The 15,446-nt window shown below is 33.5% G+C and overlaps 1 pseudogene; it reads left to right on the forward strand.

The window, feature by feature from the left end:
* Positions 1,757-11,030, forward strand: LOC109839137 (annotated as a pseudogene).

Below are 15,446 nucleotides of genomic sequence, written 5' to 3' on the forward strand. Positions count from 1 at the left end.
ATTGATGTTCAGCGGTTTGTAGCTCAACCGCCTTTTGAATATGTTATTTGGCAGAATAGTCTCATATATTTCTTCTAGCAAAACTCTGAGTTATACCCAAGTATGGGAAACGTAAAATGTATTTCCTATTACTTAAAAACTCTTATCTTTAAAAATGTCACTCGGCAAACATGACACATACCATTGAAAACGCAACCAGGCAAAAATATCTATTCCTATCTTCTTCTACCGCTTCGTTCTTAGCTCCGCCGCTTCAGATTCCAAAGCTCTGTTGCATCTTCGTTCTTAGCTTTCGTTTTACCGCTTCAGATTCCCAAGATCTCCTTTCACCCATAGCCCTTCTTTCCCCATTCTTCATTTCCCAAGATCGCATCTTCGTTTCCTTGGATCTTAGAAATCACCTTCAACTCCCCAAATCGTCTGTTCGTCTCTGTCAACTTGTCGTGCTAGGCCTCGAGAACCCAAGCGTCGCCGAAGGATGATACGCATATATAGAAAGCCTCAGAGTTTCATCCCCACATCCCTTATTTCCAAAGAAAACTATCGGCAAAATCCCTGGCGAAGACTGGTCCCTACGCTACAGAAAGTTGTCGGCGTCACTGGAGGCGAAGGTCGTCGGCGTCATTGGAGGTCGACAGGTCGGTTTACTGAAACCCTCAAAAAAATTTACCAATGTTGTGAAATTTACTTTCATCGAAATTTTTACCATATATTGTGAAATTTGATTCACTGAAACTAATTCACTGAAAGTGATCCATAAAGTCTAAAGGAATTCTTCTGAACTGTAGGCTCTATTTTAAATTTACTCTTCACTGAAAGTGATCCATAAAGTAGTACTTGACTCTTCGTTTCAATTGGGACTCACTGTTATTAACCTTTATCATGCAAGCTAATTCCCACTATTTTGCTATCATCGAGTAGGTATTATTCTTGAGTTTATTTTTAAATTTATATTCTATGCAAATATGTTTCCTCTTTTTTTCTTTTTTTATGATGCAAATTCTTCTACGTTGTTATTTTGGTTTCTTCTTCGTTTTGATCATTATCTCTTTGTTTCTGATGATCTTCTGGTGTTGCTGCATGTAAGACTGACATATTTATTGTGCAAGTTTTTTTTTCATGTTGTTCAAAGTTTCTATAAGTTGTAGGCTACATTTCGGGTGTACATTAAAGTTTTTTAGTACATTGATTGAAATAAACACGCAAATGGGCATGTTTGAAAAAAAAACTTGGACGTTAAAGCATAATTCATAACATTAACTGAGTTGATTATTTTTTTTTTTTTGGGGGGGGGGGGGGATAAGAAACACTATGAAGAGCATTGCGTTTTCTAGGCTTCCTTGAAGGGAGCAAGTTTGGCTACCAATGGGAGGTATAAGAAGGACAATCTGTTTTTTATGCCTCTTCAAATTGATGAAGATCTTGGGGTGTTATTCTGTCTTGGTTTGTAACTTTAATGGAGAGCTAGGATGGGTGAAAGCAAAAAAACAAAACATACTTTTTCATCACTGCTGATAAGATCAAATTGATCGAACATTCCATGAAAGAAAGGTGAAAAAGAGAACCAATATTTAAACATGTTGTTGATATGCAGGAGTAATATTTGCTTTTAGGTGGGAATATCTTATTAGTTTGAGGGAAAGATCCTATAATTGCTTTGATTTGTTATGTGTTACATTCTCTAAACTAAGGTGACAGTGGATGAATATGATCACTTACGTTAGTATGTGCAATTTCTTAGACATTTATCTTTAGCATGCCTTTGAAACTTTCAGCATATGAGTCGTGTTTGACATTTGAAAGCCAGGTTGATGCGCATAGTGAAATCTATGAGGATTTCAAAAGGCCAAGTCCAAACATAATTAGTTCCATCAAGACACTCAAGTCCTCTTCTTCCCCTCCCATTGGGTTTAGTTCAATCTTTACCTTCCCCTATCCTATTCTCTATGCAAACTTACGGTAAGGTCGTAGTTGACTGCTTGCAGTTGCACATAGATATAGATTGATAACACTTAACGTGGAATTATGACTTATGTTTTTTCATTCTCTATGTAATCCCTTTCTTTTTGTTATTGAAATTTTAGTCATGCAAGTTACATGAAGAAAGTCCTCTCTGTATAAGCGTTAAAATTTTATTTTGTAACATGCATTTGTAATTGTTTTCTTTTTCATGCTTGAAGTTGTAGAAGACCAAACTGCTATGAAGATAATGAAAATCAATCTTCTGATATGTGGAGTGGCTTGTCAATTGTCTTCCTTCAATAGTAATGCACACAACAAACAGCGTGATATGAGAATATATCTTTTATGAGATTTTGGACTAATTATGAATCTTTTAAAACTGACAATGTTTATAACCTTCCATAACTCAACTGTTGGTGATAATGAAATGTGAGAATTTGGTGATAATGAAATGGGCATGTTTGAAAAAAAAAACCTGGACGTTAAATCATAATTCATAACATGGCCAAAATTATTATTTAGTTTTTTGTCTTAATTACAATGTCTGTTTAAAAGATAAGATTATAAGTTTTTACATAGTTAATCTTAACATAAAAATCCATTGGTTGTAGCTATATGTTATAAATACTTAAACTAATTGTTATGCATGAAACATTTTTTGCAGTTCTTCTGATCATTCTAGAGGGTTAGATTCTACCATTGCTCAAAGTTTGAAAGAGATGTTTGATGAATATAATCCATTTGCAAAATCTTTTAGAATGGCTAAAGAGAGGTTTGATAACGAGGAATCCGCAAATATAAGCCTAAGGTTGATCCGTAAAAGACATAATGATGGCAGGACTTATAATCTTTCTATAACTTCTGAGGTTGCTGCTCTTATCGTAGGAGATGTTGATAGCTTCAATGTCAATAGAGATATAATAGTAGAGTCACAAAGTGATGAGCTTAAAAGAATCAATGAGCCGCACCCATCTTACTTACCGATGTATAAATTTATTTTAAATTATCGTATTTTTCTCTGCTATTTCTGTATTTATAAATACTTAAACTAATTGTTATGCATGAAACATTTTTTGCAGTTCTTCTGATCATTCTAGAGGGTTAGATTCTACCATTGCTCAAAGTTTAAAAGAGATGTTTGATGAATATAATCCATTTACAAAATCTTTTAGAATGGCTAAAGAGAGGTTTGATAACGAGGAATCCGCAAATGTAAGCCTAAGGTTGATCCGTAAAAAACATAATGATGGCATGACTTATAATCTTCCTATAACTTCTGAGGTTGTTGCTCTTATCGTAGGAGATGTTGATAGCTTCAATGTCGATAGAGATATAATAGTAGAGTCACAAAGTGGTGAGCTTAAAAGAATCAATGAGCTGCACCCATCTTACTTACCGATGCAGTATCCTTTTTTGTTTCCCTACGGGGAAGATGGTTATCGAGAGAATACTTTGCATAGAGATTCAAATAATGCATCTCGAATAAAAAAAGCTTACAATGAGAGAATTTTTTGCATTTAAACTTCAAAATAGAGATAACGAAGCACCTACGATATTACTATCAAGGAGATTATTGCAGCAGTTTATAGTAGATGCTTATACCATGATTGAGAGTGGAAGATTGTCATACATTAGGAATCATCAAAAGGAGCTTAGAGCTGACTTATACAAAGGTCTTACTGAAGCTGTTTTAAGAGGTAAAACTATTCCGGCTTCTCAGGGGAAGTGCATTATCTTACCATCCTCTTTCACTGGAGGTGCACGATACATGATACAAAATTATTAAGATGCTATGGCTATTTGCAAGTGGGCTAGATATTCGGATTTGTTCATCACTTTCACATGCAATCCAAAATGGCCAGAGATTGTAAAATTAGTTTAGAACTATGGTTGCAATCCAGAGGATAGACCGGACATTATTTGTAGAGTCTTCAAACTAAAACTTGACCAACTTATTCGAGATCTGAAGCATCACAAATTGTTTGGTTCTGTCAAAGCTGGTATGAGAACATATCTCTTTTTAATGTATATTTTGTTTGTTATTCTTTCCCCATAAAGCATCATACATAAGCTATTTTTTAAAAGTGAATTGCTTACTATTATATCTATTTACAACAAAATTGGATGAAATTGACTAATATACATTCTCTGTCATGTGTGTCATGATATTTAATTTTTTAAATTCAATTTTAAGAATACCTAATATGTAAAGACTATATTATGTGCCTTTAAATAATATATATAAATTAGATGTCCTTATATAGTATTACTTAAGTTATCATTTTGTGCTTTTACATTGAATTAATTTTAGTTTTATTTATTAATTTGTTAATTAATGAAATCAAAATTTCTTCTCTTTTTGTACTTTTGTACTGGATTGGTTTTAGATCCTTTTGTTAATGAATTTAAAATTTCATGTCGCAGTTGCATATACAGTTGAATTTCAAAAAAGAGGTTTACCGCATGCTTATATTCTACTATTCTTGGTTCCATAAGACAAGTATCCTACTGCTGATGACATAGATAAGATTATTGCGCTGAAATTTTGGATAAAAAGCAAAATCCTGAATTGTATGAGTGCGTAAAAAATTATATGATTCATGGTCCATGTGGCCAATCCAATATACATTCTCCATGCATGAAGGATGGCAAATGCTCTAATCACTTCCCAAGGAAGTTTGTCCAGAGAGCCACTATTGATAATAATGGTTATCTAATATATAGAAGAAGGGATGATAGCAAGATTATCGAAAAGAATTATGTCAAACTTGATAATCGTTTTGTTGTTCCATACAATTCTAAACTTCTCATTAAGTACCAGGCACATGTTAATATTGAATGGTGCAATCAGCCGAGATCCATCAAGTACTTATTTAAATACATAAACAAAGGGCATGATCGTGTCACCGCATCACTATATTAAAGTTCTGCAAGCGATAAGGATCAAATAGTTGATGAAATCAAAATGTATTATGATTGCAGATATATTTCTCCATGTGAAGCAGCTTGGAGAATATTTGTCTATGAAATTCATAAAAGAGAACCTGTAGTAGAAAGATTGTGTTTTCATCTTTTGAATGAACAATATGTTATCTATGAAGACAATGATGCAATTGACGAAGTGATCAATAGACCTGGCATTGAGCAGACTATGTTTTTAGCTTGGATGGAAGCAAACAAAGTGTATCCTAAAGCTAGACTTCTAACGTACAATGAGTTTCCTATGAAGTTTGTATGGAAAAGTAAATTGCATGAATGGAAACCAAGGAAACGAGGATTTGCGATTGGGAGACTTTATTATATACCTCCAAGTTGTGGAGAATTATACTATTTGAGAATTCTGCTTAATATAGTAAGAGGACCTAAATGCTATGAAGATATTCAGACGGTTAATAGTGTCATCTATCCCATATTCAAAGAAGCTTGATATGCTTTGGGTTTACTTGATGATGACAAGGAATACGTTGACGGGATTATGGAAGCATCCTTCTGGGGTTCTGGACGACTTTTAAGAAGTTTATTTGCAACTTTACTAATGTCCAACTCTTTGTCTAGACCTGAATTTGTATGGGAGAAGACATGACACTTAATTGCAGAAGATATACTATATAATCAAAGAAAAGTGCTACAATATAAAGGTAATTTTTCAACTTAATTTTCTTCCTTTCATTTAACAGTATGCAATAACATGTATGTCATATTTTATTTTTTGCGTATTTCTTACGAATTTTTTGTCTTATATTATTTCAGCTAATATACTCATTATTATTGAAAATATTTTGTAAGGAAAAGTTGTAACTTTAATTATGTCAGTTTATTCGATAAATCTATTCTAATGTAAAACTATGTTTCTATGATGATTATTCTATTCTCTTATTGTTTTGTGTTTTATAATTTTAAGATTCTTGCTTTTATTATCTTTTTTTTTGTTCTTTAACAACTTTGAATATATTAGTCAATCATATGTTATATAAGTCTCTTTCTAATTTGTTTCCTATTACTTATCAGATTTGCAACTAAATGATGATCAGCTAAAGAGTTTACCTCTTGTAGAAATAAAAAAGATTTTGTAAGGAAATGGCAAAACTTTGGGTGATTATCCTCCACTTCCAGTTCCAAAAAGCATAAATCTTATTGATTTTCATAACAAGCTCATCCAAGATGAGTTAAACTACAACAAGGAGTCTCTAGCAATCGAACATAATGAACTTCTAAGTAGCTTAACTACTGAACAGAGACATGTGTATGATAGAATTATCGACGTTGTTTTTGAGAATAATGGTGAAGTTTTTTTCGTTTATGGATACGGTGGTATGGGAAAAACATATCTGTGGAGAACATTAACTTCTGGCTTACGTTCAAAAGGTGACATTGTACTTACCGTAGCTTCAAGTGGTATTGCTTCCCTTTTGTTGCCTGGTGAAACGACTGCTCACTCACGATTTGGTATCCCATTGTCTATAACTAAAGACTCAACATGCAACATAACACAAGGTAGTCCTCCACCTGAGCTATTAACTAAAACAAAGCTCATCATTTGGGACGAAGCACCTATGGTCCATAGGTTTTGTTTTGAAGCTCTTGACAGAACTTTAAAAGACGTACTCAGATTTTCAAATCCCAATAGTTTAAATCAACCTTTCGGGGGAAAAGTGGTTTTATTCGGAGGAGATTTTAGACAAATATTGCCAGTGATTCCTAAAGGCAATAGGGCTGATATTGTTCTTGCCACGATAAATAGTTCATATTTATGGGACACCTGTCAAGTTTTGACTCATTTTCAAAATATGAGGTTACAATCAAGCTCTTCGAACAATGAAGTTTCAGAATTAAAAGAATTTTCAGAATAGTTATTAAGTATTGGTGACGGTAGACTTGGTGAGCCTAATGATGGAGAAGCATTGATTGAAGTGCAAAATGATCTATTCATCAAAGATTTCACTAATCCTCTTGCCGCTATTGTTGAAAGCACATATCCGAATCTATTAGATAATATGTTTGATGTGAATTACCTTCAAAATAGAGCCATCCTCGCGCCGACGCTTGAAATCATTGAAATGGTTAATGACTACGTCCTTTCATTAATTCCTAGAGAAGAAAGGGTGTATTTGAGTTCTGATAGTGTTTGTAATGTTGATGGGAATATTGTTTGCCAAGAAAATTTACATACTCTTGATTTTCTTAACAGTACTTGGTGCTCTGGGATACCTAACCATAAGCTGAAATTTAAGGTTGGAGTTCCTGTAATGTTATTGAGGAACATAGATCAATCATCTGGTTTATGTAACGGGACAAGGCTAATTATCACTCAGTTGGGCAATCATGTCATTGAAGCAAAAGTTATATCAGGCAGCAATATTGGGATGAAAGTTTTTATTCCACGAATGGTGGTGGCTCCATTAGATTCAAGATGGCCTTTCAAGCTGCAAAAAAGACAATATCCTTTAACAATTTCTTTTACTATGACCATAAATAAAAGTCAGGATCAGTCACTTTCTAATGTTGGACTACACCTTCCAAGGTCTGTGTTCAGTTATGGCCAATTTTATGTGGCCATCTCTAGAGTTAGAAGTAAGAAGTGTTTGAGAATTTTGGTCCATAAAAAGGTTCGTCAGGTTGCAAACAACACGAAAAATGTGGTCTTTAAAGAAATATTTCAGAATGTAGGATAACCAATTCTCAAAAAACTTGACAGTTAGGATCTACCATATTTATTGCATTGCATTATGTTTATTTCATGGAATTTAGTTTAATATATTCTGTTCTATTGATGATTGCATGATTGATATTCAGATCTACTTTTGCTTTATAGTTTTTTTATATGTTGCTTCTTTTTTATGCGGACTCCTCGCAATATTTTATTCCTATGGTACTGTTATTAGATAATTTGCATTATCATTTAAATTAACAAATTTGTCATTATACATGTATTTATATTGATAAACAGATTGAATATGGCCCGAAAACTGGATTTTATTTCTGAAATCAAACCAGACAAAGAAACTTGGAAAGTGATGGTAAGAGTCATAAGGTTATGGAATGCGATGAAATTCAATATTCTGAATGTAATCAACACTATTGAGCTGCTTTTACTGAATGAAAATGTAATGTTTTTCACTCTTTCATAATCTGTTTTTCAGTTCAGTTATTATTTTCATTTAATGTGAATAGTTCAAGATTATGCATTCATAAAATTCTCTTTTTTAATGAAGGGGAGCCAAAATTCAAGCAACGATCAAGAACAAATTGATAGATAAATTCAAATCATAATTAAATGAAGGCAGCTATTATTTGATTACGAATTTTGGTGTTGGAGAAAATACTGGAAATTATAGAGCTACTGATCACGCATATAGAATTAACTTCCTCTACCCTACATTTGTTAGAGAATGTGAGAGTTCTACAATACCTTCCTATTCATTTGGATTAGTTGATTTTAGGGATATAATTGCTAATCGTATCACCTCAACTACCTTAATAGGTAAGATAAAAAGTCGACAATTTTAAAATAATTTTACAGTTTTTCTTATTGTTTTTTTTTTCAATACTATTTTTTTAATATATTTGACACTTATGGGCTTTTTTATTCATTTTTTATAGTATATGATATTTTTCAGATATCATTGGAGACCTGATTACTATTAGAAATGTAAAAAAAGTTGAGAGCAATGGAAGTAAAAGAAAATTACTGGAGCTTGAACTCCAAGATAGCAAGTGAGTTCAAATATGTACAATATAGTTACATATTTTTTATAGTAAAAGTATGTGTGTGCATGTGAGTGTGTGTATATGCATTCCGTACTAAATTTTTTCCCACTTGCAGCAATATTAAATTGCAATGTAGTTTGTGGGGTGATTACGCTGTTCAAGTTTTACAGTATGTACAGAAAGCTAATTCAGGAATTATTATAATGGTGATTCAGCTTGCAAAGATAAAACCATATGGAGGTAAATCAAATTACATGTATTTCTCAAAAAAGATATATTTTTATTTCGTAGATTATGCTTATATATTGACATAATCATGAATTTAAAAACTTTATTTCTTAGGTAAAATTACTATTACAAATGCCTTATATGCGTCCAAGATATTAATCAATCCTTACATACCTGAAGTTGCTGATCTAAAAAAAAGGTACATGATGAATTATCTCATTCGTTAGTTATTTACAACTGAAGTTGCTGATCTAAAAAAAAGGTACATGATGAATTATCTCATTCGTTAGTTATTTACAAGTAATTTCATATTATTTCTAATTAGTTTAATTTTACTATCATAAGTCTGAAACTTGTGGAAGATTCTTCATCTCAACGATTTAGTCAGATTCCAACTGAAAAAGTTTATTCCATCGAGGATGATTTTTTGTTATTAGCTGAATGAAAGACACTTGATGAAATTCGAGAGGCACGGGAGGTAATTATTTTGAAGAAGTGATTTTATTGATATTGCACTGCTTATTTAAAATGTGAGATTAATGGCAAACTAGATAACTAACCTAAAGACTTTTGATAATTTTCTACCAAATTATTCATAACTTTATTTTCTTACTATTTAATAGTTTTCTACCAAATTATTCATAACTTTATTTTCTTACTATTTAATAATACTCAGGTTTGCACATGTGTGACATTAGCAACTATAGAGAGAATTCAAACAGATTACAATTGGTTTTACAATGCCTGTAAAAAATATCAGAGGAAGTTAAAGGCTGAAAATGGTAAATTTTGGTGTGAGATGAAAATGCAAGATTTGTTATCCCAAGGTATGTGTGGAAGTATGTATGTCAGTTTCTTCACAAGTTATATTTCATCATATGCTTCATGAATGGATGTCTGGATCTTCAACGTACACTTTAGATCATAGTTCTTATTGGTTTATTTTAATTTTTGAGTTTTATCAGGTACATGGTTTAGGTTTTAGTCATTGACCATACATGTACTGTATCATTTGTTCTGTTTGATCGTGAAGCTAAACAAGTTATTCACAAATCTGTAGTCGAATTGAGGGAACGACTGACAAAAGTAATCACTCTGATTCCTTTCTGTAAAAATTAAAAGTTTTATTTCAATAGCTTTACTTTGCTTCTTTATATTGTTCACAGGAAGATGATGATGATTCATTTCCTCAAGAGTTAGATGTGCTGGTGAAAAAAAAAATGTGTTCAAGATTTAAGTTTCAGAATTCAATCTCAATCAAAATTGGCCTGTATTTTCTGTCTCTAAAATGACTGATGATGAAAATCTGATAGCATCTCAGGTACATTACATATTTCCTTCTTTTATAGAGCTACATATCTATTCATTTTATGTATCAATCTGCATATATAGATGAGGTTGAGCAATATATTATTAATATTTTTTTCTTCTAAATCATTAGGAGTCGACAGGTCAAGAATATTTTACTAATGAAGCTGAATCTTACAAAGAGAAAGATGATCTTGATAATGTAAGTCAATACACTTAGTATTGCTTTTCTTTTTCATTCCTCATGTTTGAATTTTTTAATTTATTTATTTTTCTTGGTGAAATGAAAGGTAACTATTCATGTCATCCCAAAAGCATTATATGTACAATCTGAAATTTTTGTTCAATATTAAAATTTCAGAATTCAATCTCAATTAAAATTAGCCTGTATTTTCTGTCTCTAAAATGACCAAGAAGATTTCTGATTATAGGTTGTCATAGTAATCCTTCTAAATGTAATACGAACTTCTTTAATATCTTTTTGAGTGGTATCTTTTGTTGCTATAACATTCACCATTATCACTTTGGATTGCCTATTTCTTTTTGCTTTACTATTGATTTATTGATTCTTCACATTAATTGTACAACAATCTTTTCTTGTCACCTCATTAACATGCTAACTATTATGTTATATTGAAACACAGGCCTCGCTATTGGTCACTTGTGCTAATGAAGTTGAAATTTATTCCTGGGATAACATTACTCATTGCAAGAGAAATTTGTTGGAATCTGATGTCGAGCACTCAGTTTTAGTAGACTTGATCTCTCCGCAAATGTCTAGCAACAAAAAGCAAAAACAGATCAAAATTGAAAAAGAGAATTAGAATATTCTACAGAGAGTTCAAGCCCCTTTTTGAAAAATCTCTATCTGATTCATGATGTCTGAAACTTATATTTAGTATTCTGGTCTAAAACCTTATTTAGTAAACTTTTGTATGCACTACATATTTTTTGGTGGTTTTGCGTTGAGAAGCCTAACTACTTGATATGATTATGATAGATATGTTGTTTATCAATATATAGATAATTATTATTTTGATTCATAGATATATATACTTGACATGTATCTCTATGTGCTTAGGTTGTATCATTTCTGATTACTTATATATTTTTACTGTATTATTTTGCATTCTTTTGCTACTTCAATTTTTGTATATTAAACAAATCCGTGCATCGCACGGGCCTGAAACTAGTATCATAAAATGCCCCTTAACTTTGGATTATTATCGTAAAAACCATCTTAAGTGTGAAAATTGCAGAAAACACCCCTTAAGTTTAAGGGTTATCAAAAAAACTCCTTAACTTTGAGATTTTATCAGCAAACCCCCCTAATTTTAGCCTTTGGACACTCTGTAAAACAATAACTTCGCTATAAACCCTATTTGTTCCTTGGTTAAATATACTTGTACCCAATTGACTTAAAAGATTTAATTCTTATTTAATCCAAGTCATGAGTCTAAACATATTTAATCATCTATCCATCTACTCTCCATCTGATGTAGGACTAATCTCATATCATGTCTTTTACTAACTAAACTCATGCTTAAATTGAACAGATGTGTGGCACTCTTTACAAGGGAGTTAGCTGGGGTGGATTTTATATCTTCGGTGCTAAGATGAGACTGAAAACAGTTCCAAAAATATTTATGGATAAATGTAACAGTTTAGGGGGCAAATACAAGAAGCCAAAACTTAAATCAATTTTGATATACCAATTTCTTACTACATTCAATCATACTATTTTTTGTTAGATCTACATCATAAAACTTGAGATCTAAAACCATATAGCCATGATTAATTCAAAGAGATTAACAAGGATCTAAAAGAGCGGAAGCTTATACCTGAATCCATTGCTTTATCTTGATTTTGGGTTTTGGATCTTCTAACCTTAGGGTTCTCTCTAAAACCGAATTTCTCTAGCTAGATGGGGGTGTAGAGAATTAGAGAATGTAACCCTAGGTTAGGGACCATAACCCCTTATTTATAGATGTTGTACTTTTATAATTTAGCCCCTCAATAAATCACAATTACAACCTGGTATCTGCACATATAACCCCATGATTATATTTAAATACCAAATTAACCCAACTTAATTGATCACTTTAGTGGGTTATCCTGAAAGATAGCAATACACATTGATTAATCATATGTGCCCACAATTAGATTTATTAGATTAAATCCAACAATCTCCCACTTGGGCACCATATGATTCCTTAAATTGTGTATAACCTTATGAGCTCAAAAAATTGCTATCACTGAAAAGGTATTTCCGAACAATCTCGTCCATTGACTATATCAATATAGGATCAAAGCGGCCTTCGTCACATTTATCGTGACTCGACCCATCAATGGTCACATATATCAATACAATCAAACGACATAGACCAATCATGGATGCGCAGCATGAAAATTACATGCAATGTGATCAGTACATGTCTATTTTCAACTGGTCCTCCTTAGTGAGGTCAAAACCAAACATAATGTAACAGAGTGTCTTAACTGACCGAACGAGATAACTATTTGTTGAAACTTATGATACCATTGACGAGGAGCTTGCTTGAGTCCATAGATGGATTTCCTTAATTTGCAGACCATATTCTTTGGGTCTCCCGACACAAAGTTTTCTGGTTGCACCATATAGATCATCTCATCAATGTCTCCATTGAGAAATGCAGTCTTAACATCCATCTGATGTAACTCAAGATCATAATGAGCAACAAGTGCCATGATTATTCTGAAAGAGTCTTTCGATGAAACCGGAGAGAAAGTCTCTGTATAATCAATGCCTTCCTTTTGAGTATAGCCTTTAGCCACAAGACGTGCCTTATACCTCTCCACATTACCGTTTGCATCCCGCTTGGTTTTAAAAATCCATTTACAACCAATTGGTTTTGCACCTTCTGGTAATGGGACAAGTTCCCAAACCTTATTGTCTTGCATAGACTTGTACTCTTCATTCATGGCATCAATCCACTGTTGAGAGTTAGAACTTTTCATGGCCTGAGAGAAGTTGATTGGATCATCTTCTAACATTCCACTACTTTCCTCATGTTCTTGGAGAAATACAATATAATCATCCGGAATAGCATTTCTCCTTTCTCTCGTGGATCTCCTTAATGGCACTGGTTCTTGAGGTTGTTGAGTTTGTTCTTCTGGAACAGGGAGTTGTTCAACATTATCATCTTGAGGTTCCGGATTTACTTCTTGAGCAACAACAGGTATAGGAACCTGAATATTGTCAAAAGTAACTGTATGGATTGGATCTGAAGCCAATTCCTCCTCAAAACTAATGTCTCTAACCTTATTTCTCCCCCCAAACTCAACATCCTCAAAGAATGTTGCTGTTCCCGTCTCAAAAATGTTCCTTATAGTGGGATCATAAAACTTAAAGCCCCTAGAGCGTTCAGAGTATCCAATAAAGTAGCTGCTAACTGTTTTGGAGTCCAATTTCTTTTCATTTGGCCTATAAGGCCTTGCCTCAGCTGGACATCCCCAAATATGTAAATGCTTTAAACTGGGCTTTCGACCAGTCCAAAGCTCATAAGGTGTTTTAGCAACTGCTTTACTTGGTACTCTATTCAGAATGTAAGCTGCTGTCTTAAGTGCTTCTCCCCAGAGTGACTCTGGTAAAGAAGAATGAGCAATCATACTTCTTACCATATCCTTAAGAGTCCTGTTTCGTCTTTCAGCTACACCATTCATGCTAGGTGAACCCGGCATGGTGTACTGTGGGACGATACCGTATTCCTCTAGGTATCTAGCAAATGGTCCTGGACGTTGTTCACCTGAACCATCATATCTACCGTAGTACTCACCACCACGATCAGATCTGACGGTTTTAATTCTTCTGTTGAGTTGATTCTCAACTTCAGCTTTATAGGCTTTGAACATGTCCAGAGACTCAGATTTTTCATGAATAAGATATAGGTGCCCATAACGTGAGTAATCGTCTATGAATGATATAAAATATTGTTGACCATTCCAGGATTCCGTAGGGAATGGCCCACAAATATCCGTATGTATCAATTCTAAGACATCCGAAGATCTGTTGGCACCTAATCTTTTCACTTTGGTCTGTTTTCCCTTGATACATTCAACACATACGTCGAAGTCCGAAAAATCAAGGGAATCCAAAATGCCATCAGACACAAGACGCTCAATTCTACCTTTTGAGATATGACCTAAGCGCTTATGCCATAATGTCGCCGAATTTTCCTTATTTAATTTACGCTTAGTACCACGTGATTCCACATGCAAGGATTCATTGTAAGAAGCAATTGTATCAAGCAAATATAGGTTGTCATAAATACTCAAGTAACCGGTTCCCACAACATTTGAATTAAAAGATAAACTGAATTGACTGTTTCCAAATGAACAAGAATAACCTGATTTGTCCAATACAGAAACAGAAACCAAATTCCGTCTAAAAGACGGTACTACAAAAGTATCTTTTAAATCCAAATAATAACCAGTTCCTAACAACAACCTAAAGTGCCCAATTGCTTCCACATCTACCGATTGTCCGTCGCCCACAAAGATGTGTCTTTCAACATCACTTGGCTTTCGGTAGCTCAGGCAACCCTGCATAGAAACACTTATGTGAGTAGTAGCACCAGAGTCTAACCACCAAGTGTTTCTAGGTACTGAAGCTAAATTAACCTCAGAACAGACCAAAGCAAGGAACGTACCCTTATTATCACGCCAGGCGTGATATTTTGTACAGTCCTTCTTTACATGTCCAGGCTTCTTACAGAAGAAACAACCCTGATTATCCTTATGTTGTTTCTTCTCAACTGGACCCTTAGCAGCTTCCTTATCATTCTTCCTTTTCTTGCCCTTATCCTTAGAGGCATAGGCCAAATGAGCACTTTCTGTCTTATCTTGCTTCAACCTGTCTTCTTCTTGCACACAGTATGAAATGAGCTCATTTAGAGTCCATTTCTCCTTTTGACAGTTATAACTGACCTTAAATTGGTTAAACTGTGCAGGAAGAGACAACAAAACCAGATGCACTAATAACTCGTCACAAAGATCGAGTTTAAGTGCCTTAAGCTTTGAAGCAATATGAGACATTTCCATAATGTACTCCCTGATATTTCCTTTGCCCTTATACTTCATTGAAATCAAGCGAGCTAAAAGCGTGCTTGTTTCTACCTTATCGTTTTTCGCAAAACGCTTCTCAATTTCGGCAAGGAAATCTTTAGCCTTAGTAATCCCTTCGGATTCTATGCCCCTGAAGG

The sequence above is a fragment of the Asparagus officinalis genome, chromosome 4 (assembly GCF_001876935.1).
Source record: "Asparagus officinalis chromosome 4, Aspof.V1, whole genome shotgun sequence".
In the NCBI taxonomy this organism is placed as follows: Eukaryota; Viridiplantae; Streptophyta; class Magnoliopsida; order Asparagales; family Asparagaceae; genus Asparagus; species Asparagus officinalis.